Raw genomic sequence first — 10562 nt, 5'->3', positions numbered from 1 at the left:
TTTTCTTCTCTTCTACTCACATAAAGGAACCTCTCTACTGTGGCAAAGAGGATCCCTATTATTTTCTGTTCCCTTCTTTTTCATATGAGCAGGAGCAAGGATAAGAACATTCTTGTTGAAGCTGATCCGAAACTTGAAAGGACTCTGAAGAGGAAGCTAAGAGAAGCTAAAACACAACATTCTGAAGAGGACTTTACTGAAATTTTCAAAAAAAGAAGTAGAGATGGCCGAAAATAATAACAATGCAAGGAAGATGCTTGGTGACTTTACTGCACCAAATTCTAACTTACATGGAAGAAGCATCTCAATCCCTACCATTGGAGCAAACAATTTTGAGCTAAAGCCTCAATTAGTTTCTCTGATGCAACAGAATTGCAAGTTTCATGGACTTCCATTAGAAGATCCTTTTCAGTTCTTAACTAAATTCTTGCAGATCTGTGATACTGTTAAGACCAATAAGGTTGACTCCGAGGTCTACAGGTTCATGCTTTTCCCATTTGCTAGACAGAGCTAGAATATGGTTGGAATCTCAACCTAAAGATAGCCTGAACTCTTGGGATAAGCTGGTCACGGCTTTCTTAGCCAAGTTCTTTCCTCCTCAAAAGCTTAGTAAGCTTAGAGTGGATGTTCAAACCTTCAAACAGAAAGAAGGTGAATCCCTCTATGAAGCTTGGGAGAGATACAAGGAACTGACCAAAAAGTGTCTTTTGACATGCTTTCAGAATGGACCATCCTGGATATATTCTATGATGGTCTGTCTGAATTATCTAAGATGTCATTGGACCATTCTGCAGGTAGATCCATTCACCTAAAGAAAACGCCTGCAGAAGCTCAAGAACTCATTGACATGGTTGCAAATAACCAGTTCATGTACACTTCTGAAAAGAATCCTATGAATAATGGGACGCCTATGAGGAAGGGAGTTCTTGAAATTGATACTCTGAATGTCATATTGGCTCAGAACAAAATATTGACTCAGCATGTCAATATGATTTCTCAGAGTCTGAATGGATTGAAGGAATCATCTAACAGTACTATAGAGGCATCTTCTGAAGAAGAAGCTTATGATCCTGAGAACCCTGCAATAGCAGAGGTGAATTACATGGGTGAACCCTATGGAAACACCTATAATCCCTCATGGAGAAATCATCCAAATTTCTCATGGAAGGATCAATAAAAGCCTCAGCAAGGCTTTAATAATGGTGGAAGAAACAGGTTTAGCAATAGTAAACCTTTTCCATCATCCACTCAGCAACAGACAGAGAATTCTGAGCAGAACCCATCTAGCTTAGCAAATATAGTCTCTGATCTATCTAAGGCCACTGTGAGTTTCATGAATGAAACAAGGTCCTCCATTAGAAATTTGGAGGCACAAGTGGGCCAGCTGAGTAAAAGAGTCACTGAAACCCCTCCTAGTACTCTCCCAAGCAATACAGAAGAGAATCCAAAGAGAGAGTGCAAGGCCATTGATTTAACCATCATGGCCGAACCTATAAGGGAGGGAGAGGACGTGAATCCTGGTGAGGAAGACCTCCTGGGACGTTCAGTGACCAATAAGGAGTTTTCTTTTGAGGAACCAAAGGAATCTGAGGCTCATCTAGAGACCATAGAGATTCCATTGAACCTCCTTCTGCCCTTCATGAGCTCTGATGAGTATTCTTCTTCTGAAGAGAATGAAGACGTCACTGAAGAGCAAGTTGCTAAGTATCTTGGTGCAATCATGAAGCTGAATGCCAAATTATTTGGTAATGAGACTTGGGAAGATGAACCTCCCTTGCTCACCAATGAACTGAATACATTAGATAGGCAGAAATTACCTCAAAAGAAACAGGATCCTGGTAAATTCCTAATTCCCTGTGACATAGGCACCATGACCTTTGAGAAAGCTCTGTGTGACTTAGGGTCAGGAATAAACTTAATGCCACTCTTTGTAATGAAGAAACTTGGGATCCTTGAGGTGCAAGCTGCCAGAATCTCATTAGAGATGGCAGAGAACTCCAGAAAATAGGCTTATAGACAAGTAGAGGACGAGTTAGTAAAGGTTGAAGGCCTTTACATCCCTACTGATTTCATAATCCTAGACACTGGGAAGGAAGAGGATGAATCCATCATCCTTGGAAGACCCTTCCTAGCCACAGCAAGAGTTGTGATTGATGTGGACAGAGGAGAATTGGTCCTTCAACTGAATGAGGACAACCTTGTGTTTAAGACTCAAGGATCTCCTTCTGTAACCATGGAGAGGAAGCATGAAAAGCTTCTCTCACTGCAGAGTCAACCAAAGCCCCCACAATCAAACCCTAATTTTGGTGTTGGGAGGCCACAACCAAACTCTAAGTTTGGTGTTGAACCCCCACAGTCAAACTCTAAGTTTGGTGTTGGGAGGTCCCAACAATGCTCTGAACATCTGTGAGGCTCCATGAGAGCTCACTGTCAAGCTATTGACGTTAAAGAAGCGCTTATTAGGAGGCAACCCAATGTTATTTAATTATATCTATTTTATTTTCCTTTTGTTATTTCGTGTTTTATTAGGTTGAGGATCATGTGAAGTCACAAAAACTACTGAAAAATCAAAAACAGAATGAAAAATAGCATTGAAAATAGTACACCCTGGAGGAGAGCACTCTGGCATTTAAATGCCAGAAACAAGCATCTGTCTGGCATTTAATGCCAGAAACAGGAACCAAGTTGGCGTTTAACGCCAGAAACAAGCATCTGCCTGGCGTTAAACGCCAGAAACAGGCTACATTTGGGTGTTTAACGCCAGAAACAGGCAGCAATCTGGCGTTAAACGCCAGGATTGCACAGCAAGGGTGTTTTACACGCCTAATTGGAGCAGGGATGTTAAGTTTTGACCCCACTTGATCTGTGGACCCCACAGGATCCCCTCAGGATTTGTAGACCCCACAGGATCCCCACATCTTCTTCTCTCCTCTTCACACATTTTCATAACTCTCTTCCCCAAATACCCTTCACCAATCAGCTCAATCACTCTTTCCCATCACCTCTTCACCACTCACATCCATCCTCTCTTCCCCATAAACCCCACCTACCTCCAAAATTCAAACTCTTTTCCCTCCCAACCCCAACCCTAATGGCCGAACCCTAAATCCTATCCCACCCCTATATAAACCCCTCTTTCCTTCTTTACTTTCACACAACACAACCCTCTCTTCTTACCCTTGGCCGAATACACCTTCTCCCTCCATCTCCTCCATTCTTTTTCTTCTTCTCCTTCTTTCTTTCTTCTTTTGCTCGCGGATGAGAAAATATTTTAAGTTTGGTGTGGTAAAAGCATAGCTTTTTATTTTTCCATAACCATTTATGGCACCTAAGGCCAGAGAAACCTCTAGAAAGAGGAAAGGGAAGGCAATTGCTTCCACCTCTGAGTCATGGGAGATGGAGAGATTCATCTCAAAGGTCCATCAAGACCACTTCTATGAAGTTGTGGCTAAGAAGAAAGTGATCCCTGAGGTTCCTTTCAAGCTCAAAAATAATGAGTATCCGGAGATCCGACATGAGATCCGAAGAAGAGGTTGGGAAGTTCTCACCAACCCCATTCAACAAGTCGGGATCTTAATGGTCCAAGAGTTCTATACAAACACATGGATCACTAGGAACCATGATCAAAGTGTAAACCCGAATCCAAAGCATTGGCTCACCATGGTTCAGGGGAAATACTTAGACTTCTGTCCGGAAAATGTAAGGCTGACGTTCAACTTGCCAATGATGGAAGAGAACGCACGCCCCTACACAAGAAGGGTCAACTTTGATCAAAGGTTGGACCAAGTGCTCATAGACATATGTGAGGAAGGAGCTCAATGGAAAATTGACTCAAGAGGCAAGCCGGTTCAATTAAGAAGGCATGACCTCAAACCAATGGCTAGGGGATGGCTAGAGTTCATTCAACGCTCAATCATTCCTACTAGTAACCGGTCTGAAGTTACTATAGACCGGGCCATCATGATCCATAGTATCATGATTGGAGAGGAGGTGGAAGTTCATGAGATTATACCTCAAGAAATTTACAAGGTGGCTGACAAGTCCTCCACTTGGGCAAGGTTAGCCTTTCCTCACCTCATATGCCACCTCTGCAATTCGGCTGGAATTGACATAGAGGGAGACATCCTCATTGAAGAGGACAAGCCCATCACTAAGAAAAGGATGGAGCAAATAAGAGATCATGGACCTCAACAAGAGCATGAGGAAATTCTCCACCATAAAATCCCTGAGATGCCTCAAGGGATGCACCTTCCTCCACAAAACTATTGGGAGCAAATCAACACCTCCCTAGGAGAATTAAGTTCCAACATGGGACAACTAAGGGTAGAGCATCAAGAGCACTCCATCATCCTTCATGAGATTAGAGAAGATCAAAGAGCTATGAGGGAGGAGCAACAAAGGCAAGGAAAAGACATAAAGGAGCTCAAAAGCACCACTAGTGCTTCAAGAAGAGGAAGACGCCACCCTCACTAAGGTGGACTCATTCCTTAATCTCCTTGTCTATTTATTTTACTATTTTTCATTTATTATGCTTTATGTTTATTTATGTTTGTGTCTTATTACATGATCACTAGTGTTTAAGTGTCTATGTCTTAAAGCTATGAATGTCCTATGAATCCATCACCTTTCTTAAATGAAAAATGCTTTAGTTACAAAAGAACAAGAAGTATAGGGTTTCGAATTCATCCTTAAAACTAGTTTAATTATTTTGATGTGGTGACAATACTTTTTATTTTCTGAATGAATGATTGAACAGTGCATATATCTTTTGAAATTGTTGTTTATGAATGTTCAATATGTTGGCACTTGAAAGAATGATGAAAAAGGAGACATGTTATTTGATAATCTGAAAAATCAAAAAAATGATTCTTGAAGCAAGAAAAAGCAGTGAATACAAAAGCTTGCAAAAAAAAAAAAAGAAAGTAAAGAAAATGGCAAAAAAAAAAAGAAAAAGAAAAAGAAAAATCAAGCAGAAAAAGCCAATAGCCCTTAAAACCAAAAGGCAAGGGTAAAAAGGATCTAAGGCTTTGAGCATCAGTGGATAGGAGGGCCTAAAGGAATAAAATTCTGGCCTAAGCGGCTAAACCAAGCTGTCCCTAACCATGTGCTTGTGGCGTGAAGGTGTCAAGTGAAAACTTGAGACTGAGCGGTTAAAGTCGAGGTCCAAAGCAAAAAGAAGAATGTGCTTAAGAACCCTGGACACCTCTAATTGGGGACTCTAGCAAAGCTGAGTCACAATCTGAAAAGGTTCACCCAGTTATGTGTCTGTGGCATTTATGTATCCGGTGGTAATACTGGAAAACAAAGTGCTTAGGGCCACGGCCAAGACTCATAAAGTAGCTGTGTTCAAGAATCAACACACTGAACTAGGAGAATCAATAATACTATCTGAATTCTAAGTTCCTATAGATGCCAATCATTCTGAACTTCAATGGATAAAGTGAGATGCCAAAACTATTCAAGAGGCAAAAAGCTACTAGTCCCGCTCATCTGATTGGAGCTAAGTTTCATTAATATTTTGGAATTCATAGTATATTCTCTTCTTTTTATCCTATTTGATTTTCAGTTGCTTGGGGACAAGCAACAATTTAAGTTTAGTGTTGTGATGAGCGGATAATTTATACGCTTTTTGGCATTATTTTTACATAGTTTTTAGTATGATTTAGTTAGTTTTTAGTATATTTTTATTAGTTTTTAATACAAATTCGCATTTCTGGACTTTACTATGAGTTTGTGTATTTTTCTGTGATTTCAGGTATTTTCTGGCTGAAATTGAGGGACTCGAGCAAAAATCAGATTCAGAGGTTGAAGAAGGACTGCAGATGCTGCTAGATTCTGACCTCCCTGCACTCAAAGTGGATTTTCTGGAGCTACAGAACTCCAAATGGCGCACTCTTAATTGCGTTGGAAAGTAGACATCCAGGACTTTTTAGCCATATATAATAGTCCATACTTTGCCCGAGTTTAGACGATGCAAACTGGCATTCAACGCCAGTTCCATGTTGCATTCTAGAGTTAAACGCCAGAAACAGGTTGCAAAGTGGAGTTAAACACCAGAAACATGTTACAAACTGGTGTTCAACTTCAAGAGAAGCCTCTACACGTGTAAAGCTCAATGCTCAGCCCAAGCACACACCAAGTGGGCCCCAGAAGTGAATTTCTGCATCATTTACTCATTTCTGTAAACCATAGTAACTAGTCTGATATAAATAGGACCTTTTACTATTGTATTAGACATCTTTGATGAGTTTTATGCTATCTTAGACCTTTATGAGGGCCGGCCACTCGGCCATGCCTGGACCTTGTTCTTATGTATTTTCAACGGTAGAGTTTCTACACACCATAGATTAAGGTGTGGAGCTCTGCTGCTCCTCATGAATAAATACAAAGTACTATTGTTTTTCTATTCAATGCAAGCTTATTCCGATTCTAAGATATTCATTCGCACTTCAATATAAATGTGATGATCGTGACAGTCATCATCATTCCCAACCTATGAACGCGTGCTTGACAACCACTTCCATTCTACCTTAGATTGAATGAATATCTTTGGGATTCCTTAATCAGAGTCTTCGTGGTATAAGTTAGAATCCATGGACGACCATTCTTGAGATCCGGAAAGTCTAAACCTTGTCTGTGGTATTCCGAGTAGGATCTGGGAAGGGATGGCTGCGACGAGCTTCAAACTCGCGAGTGCTGGGCGTAGTGACAGACGCAAAAGGATCAATGGATCCTATTCCAGTATGATCGAGAACCGACAGATGATTAGCCATGCAGTGACAGCACATTGGACTATTTTCACTGAGAGGACAGGATGTAGCCATTGACAACAGTGACGCCTATTGTACAGCTTGCCATAGAAAGGAGTATGAATGATTGGATGAAGACAATAGGAAAGCAGAGGTTCAGGAGGAACAAGCATCTTCATACGCTTATCTGAAACTCTCACCAATGAATTACATAAGTATCTCTATCTTTAATTTATGTTTTATTTATATTTTAATTATCAAATATCCATTACCATATGAATCTTCCTGACTAAGATTTGCAAGATGACCATAGCTTGCTTCAAGCCGACAATCTCCGTGGGATCGACCCTTACTAACGTAAGGTTTATTACTTGGACGACCCAGTGCATTTGCTGGTTAGTTGTGTGAAGTTGTGACAAAGAACTAAGATTATGAACGTGCGTATTAAGTTTTTAGCGCCGTTACCAAGGAATAAACCGTCACGATTTCTGTACACCATGCTGCTAAAAGTAAGGGAGATGGAGTTGGGGTGTGGCGGTTGAGGGTTAGGGAGAAAGGGTAAGAGTTTTATGTGAAAATTAGGGTTGGGTTAGTTTAGTAATTTCAAATAGAAATGAGAATAATATAGTATTTGAAACCCAAATTAAATACACACTAATTATATACAGAAAATAATATTTGCTCATCGATTTCACAAATTACTTTCAATTAAATGCTCAAATTCAAGATTTAGAGATAATACAATTAATTTTTTTATTCATAAAAACTGAAGTATTAAATTCCAAAATCTTAATCATTTAAATCAATAATTATAAAATTCTTATTATTTTACAATTACTTAACTTTATAATTTAAATATAGAAAAAATCAATAATTGTAGAATTGGATAAGGGTCTTAATTTATTTCAACTTTAATTAATCGAAACTGCTTTTAATTATTTATATATAAAGTAATTTCTGAAATTAAGACTGTAAATAAATATATGATTTAAAATTTGTTCATAATAATATTTTTCAAAAGTGCTGGCTCTTACAATAAGATATCCATCACAAGGTGTCACTACTAGATCTTCTTCAAGAAGAAGGATGGTGAAAAATAATTTGGCACTAAAATTGAGCCCAAAAATACGAATGAAGCACTTTGAGTTGGGTTATATTTGAATTTGAAATTGGGTTAGGAATGGATGGGGAGGAAAAGATGATGATGATGATGATGATGTAATTTAGGGGGTAAAATTGAAAAAAATAAATTAACTAAGGGTTGACTATTAAAAAGTTGACGGCAAGAACAAAATTGAAATCTACCTATTTATTTATGGGGCATACTACGGTACAGATGCTAGATACAAATATTCTTTTTAGTGCTTTTGTTTAAGGACACGTGCCTCTGCTCTTTCCTATAGCGATCAGAGTTTGTGATAATGGCTTATGAAAAAACTGGCTTGGCTGAAAGCCTGAAACATACACCGTAACATGATTTACATTTTCTTTTTGGACGGTGTGATTTACCGTTTACATGTTGGGATGCCATGGAAGAGGAACTGCAGTAGTTTGAGAAAAATAATGTATGGACACTTGTGCTTGATTCAAAAGGAAAAAAAGTGACGGGAACTATGTGGATATTTAGGAATAAGTTAGGGGAAGATGGAAGCATAGCTAGGAATAAGGGAAGACTAGTAGCTCAAGGATACGACCAAGAAGAAGGAATAAACTTTGATGAATCCTTTGCAGTAGTAGCTCGAATGGAAACAATCAGACTTCTCCTTGCATATGCTACTCATTGTGGTTTAAAGCTTTTTCAAGTGGATGTGAAATATGCATTTTTAAATAGAATAATAGATAGAGAAGTATATGTGGTCTAGCCTCCCAGACTCAAAAATAAAAATTTTCCAAACCATGTTTTTAAATTTTTAAAAGTTCTTTATAGTTTAAGACAAGCTCCTAGAGCTTGGTATGAAAGACTTAGTTCTTTTCTTTTGAAAAATAATTTTCAAACAGGTACTGATGAACGAGTTTTTGTGTGGTCTAGAATTTTACAATAAACTCTCATTGCAAGTATAGTTTCTAAACCTGCAATAATTCTTTCATACAAAAGTTTGGTTGTCACAAGTAACAAACCCCTAAAAGTAATAACCGAAGTATTCAAACCTTGGGTCATCTCTCAAAGGAATTGCAGGGAAGTGTTCTTATAATTGGTTATGAGTTATATATTTTTGGGGTTTTGGATTAAGAAACAAGGAAAGTAAATTGCAAGAAATTCAAATAATAAAACGGTCTTGACAAGGTTTGGTGGTGAAGGATCTCTATCCTTATCACTAACCACAACATGAGAATTGGCAAGGATCAATCCCATTAAATCATCCTCTAACTTAGTAAAGAAAAGTCAAATGAGCTATATCAATCCAAGTCCATAAGTCCTAGCTATCCACTAATTCTATTAGTGAGAACTAGAGTCAATGGCTACCAATCATCAATTACTTTGACATTAGTGACTCAAGAGTTCCTAAGTTACAATCCCAAGCCAAGAGCATAAAAATCTACTCTAGCATCCTTCCAAGCATTTCATCAAACACTTGGTAGGCACAAAATAAAAGCATAGAAAATTAATAAGAGAATATTAAATCTAAACAACCAATTGCCACATCAATGAAAGCAAATGAAGGAAAGGGCATTAAACATAAAATACCTCAACTTGCATTAATAAGAAAATTGAATCTAACATGGGGATTCATAAACCAAATTGGGGAAATAAATAACTTAACAAGAGAAATAAATAAACCAAGGTACTAGAACAATTAAAGTAGAAGAAATCTAGATTGAAGCAAGGTAGAATACTGAATTGGAGAAGAGCTAAACCTAAGAACCTAAAACCTAGAGAGAGGAGAGAGCCCCTCTCTCTAAAAACTACATCTAAAACCTAAAATTCTCTGAAAATGATTGTCTGACTGAATGATTGATGCCTTCCCCTTCAATCCTTGGCCTTTTTAGCCTTTTTCCACCAAAGATTAGCTTCAAAATTGGGTCAGAAGCCCTTCTGAAATCACCAAGCACGATTTCATTAAAGGAATCACGTGCAGGCATCGACGCGTAGGCGTACAGCATGCGTACGCGTCCCTGGAGTATTGCGCGATCCACGCGTATGCGTCTGGTGCGCGCGCGCGTCCATGGGCGCGTCCCAAATCTTTGGCTTTCATGATTTCTCTACTTTGCATGCTTTCTCTTCACTCCTTTGATCCATTCCTAGCCCTTTTCAATCTGAGATCACTAACAAATACATCAAGGCATCTAGTGGAATCAAAGAAAGATTAAAATTATCAAATTAAGGGTCTAAAAGCATGTTTTTACACTTAGCACAAATTAGGGGACAATCACAAAACCATGCTATTTCACTGAGATATGAAATGAAATTACCTCTGAACAAATTCTGCCAAAAGTGGAAATAGTCTCAATAGGGTACAACCCACGTAAGGTCTCAGCACCCAGAAGTATTGCATCACTGCCTGTATGTTTGTTTTAATTTATTCAAATATCCACGAGTGGGTCTTAAGTTGTCAGTGATACTATCCACAACACGTGTAAGTACAGCAGGTTTTCCAGCCATATTACACTTGTATAGGGCAGATTTTCGAAATAAGAACACCTACAAAAGCAAATCAAAATTAATTAATATTGACTTTCCATTCACAAAGCAAATATAATTATACATTTACAATAAGAAGCATGGCAGAGGCAACAATCATAAATGTGGTTCAGTTCAAAGAAAATTTGTAACATTAGATGCACTATTTTAAACCTTTTTTAAACATATGGAAG

The 10562-nt window shown here is 38.4% G+C and overlaps 1 non-coding gene across 1 annotated transcript; it reads right to left on the bottom strand.

Moving 5' to 3' along the window:
- Positions 1 to 611: 611 nt before the first annotated feature.
- Positions 612 to 714, bottom strand: LOC112768684 (small nucleolar RNA R71). Its single transcript, XR_003186084.1, has one exon. It is a non-coding gene; the product is annotated as a small nucleolar RNA R71 (small nucleolar RNA).
- Positions 715 to 10562: the final 9848 nt, after the last annotated feature.

This window comes from Arachis hypogaea, chromosome 17, assembly GCF_003086295.3.
Source record: "Arachis hypogaea cultivar Tifrunner chromosome 17, arahy.Tifrunner.gnm2.J5K5, whole genome shotgun sequence".
NCBI classification, from domain to species: Eukaryota; Viridiplantae; Streptophyta; class Magnoliopsida; order Fabales; family Fabaceae; genus Arachis; species Arachis hypogaea.
Note: the sequence above shows the minus strand (reverse complement) of the source record. Positions and strands in the feature narration are given on the sequence as shown.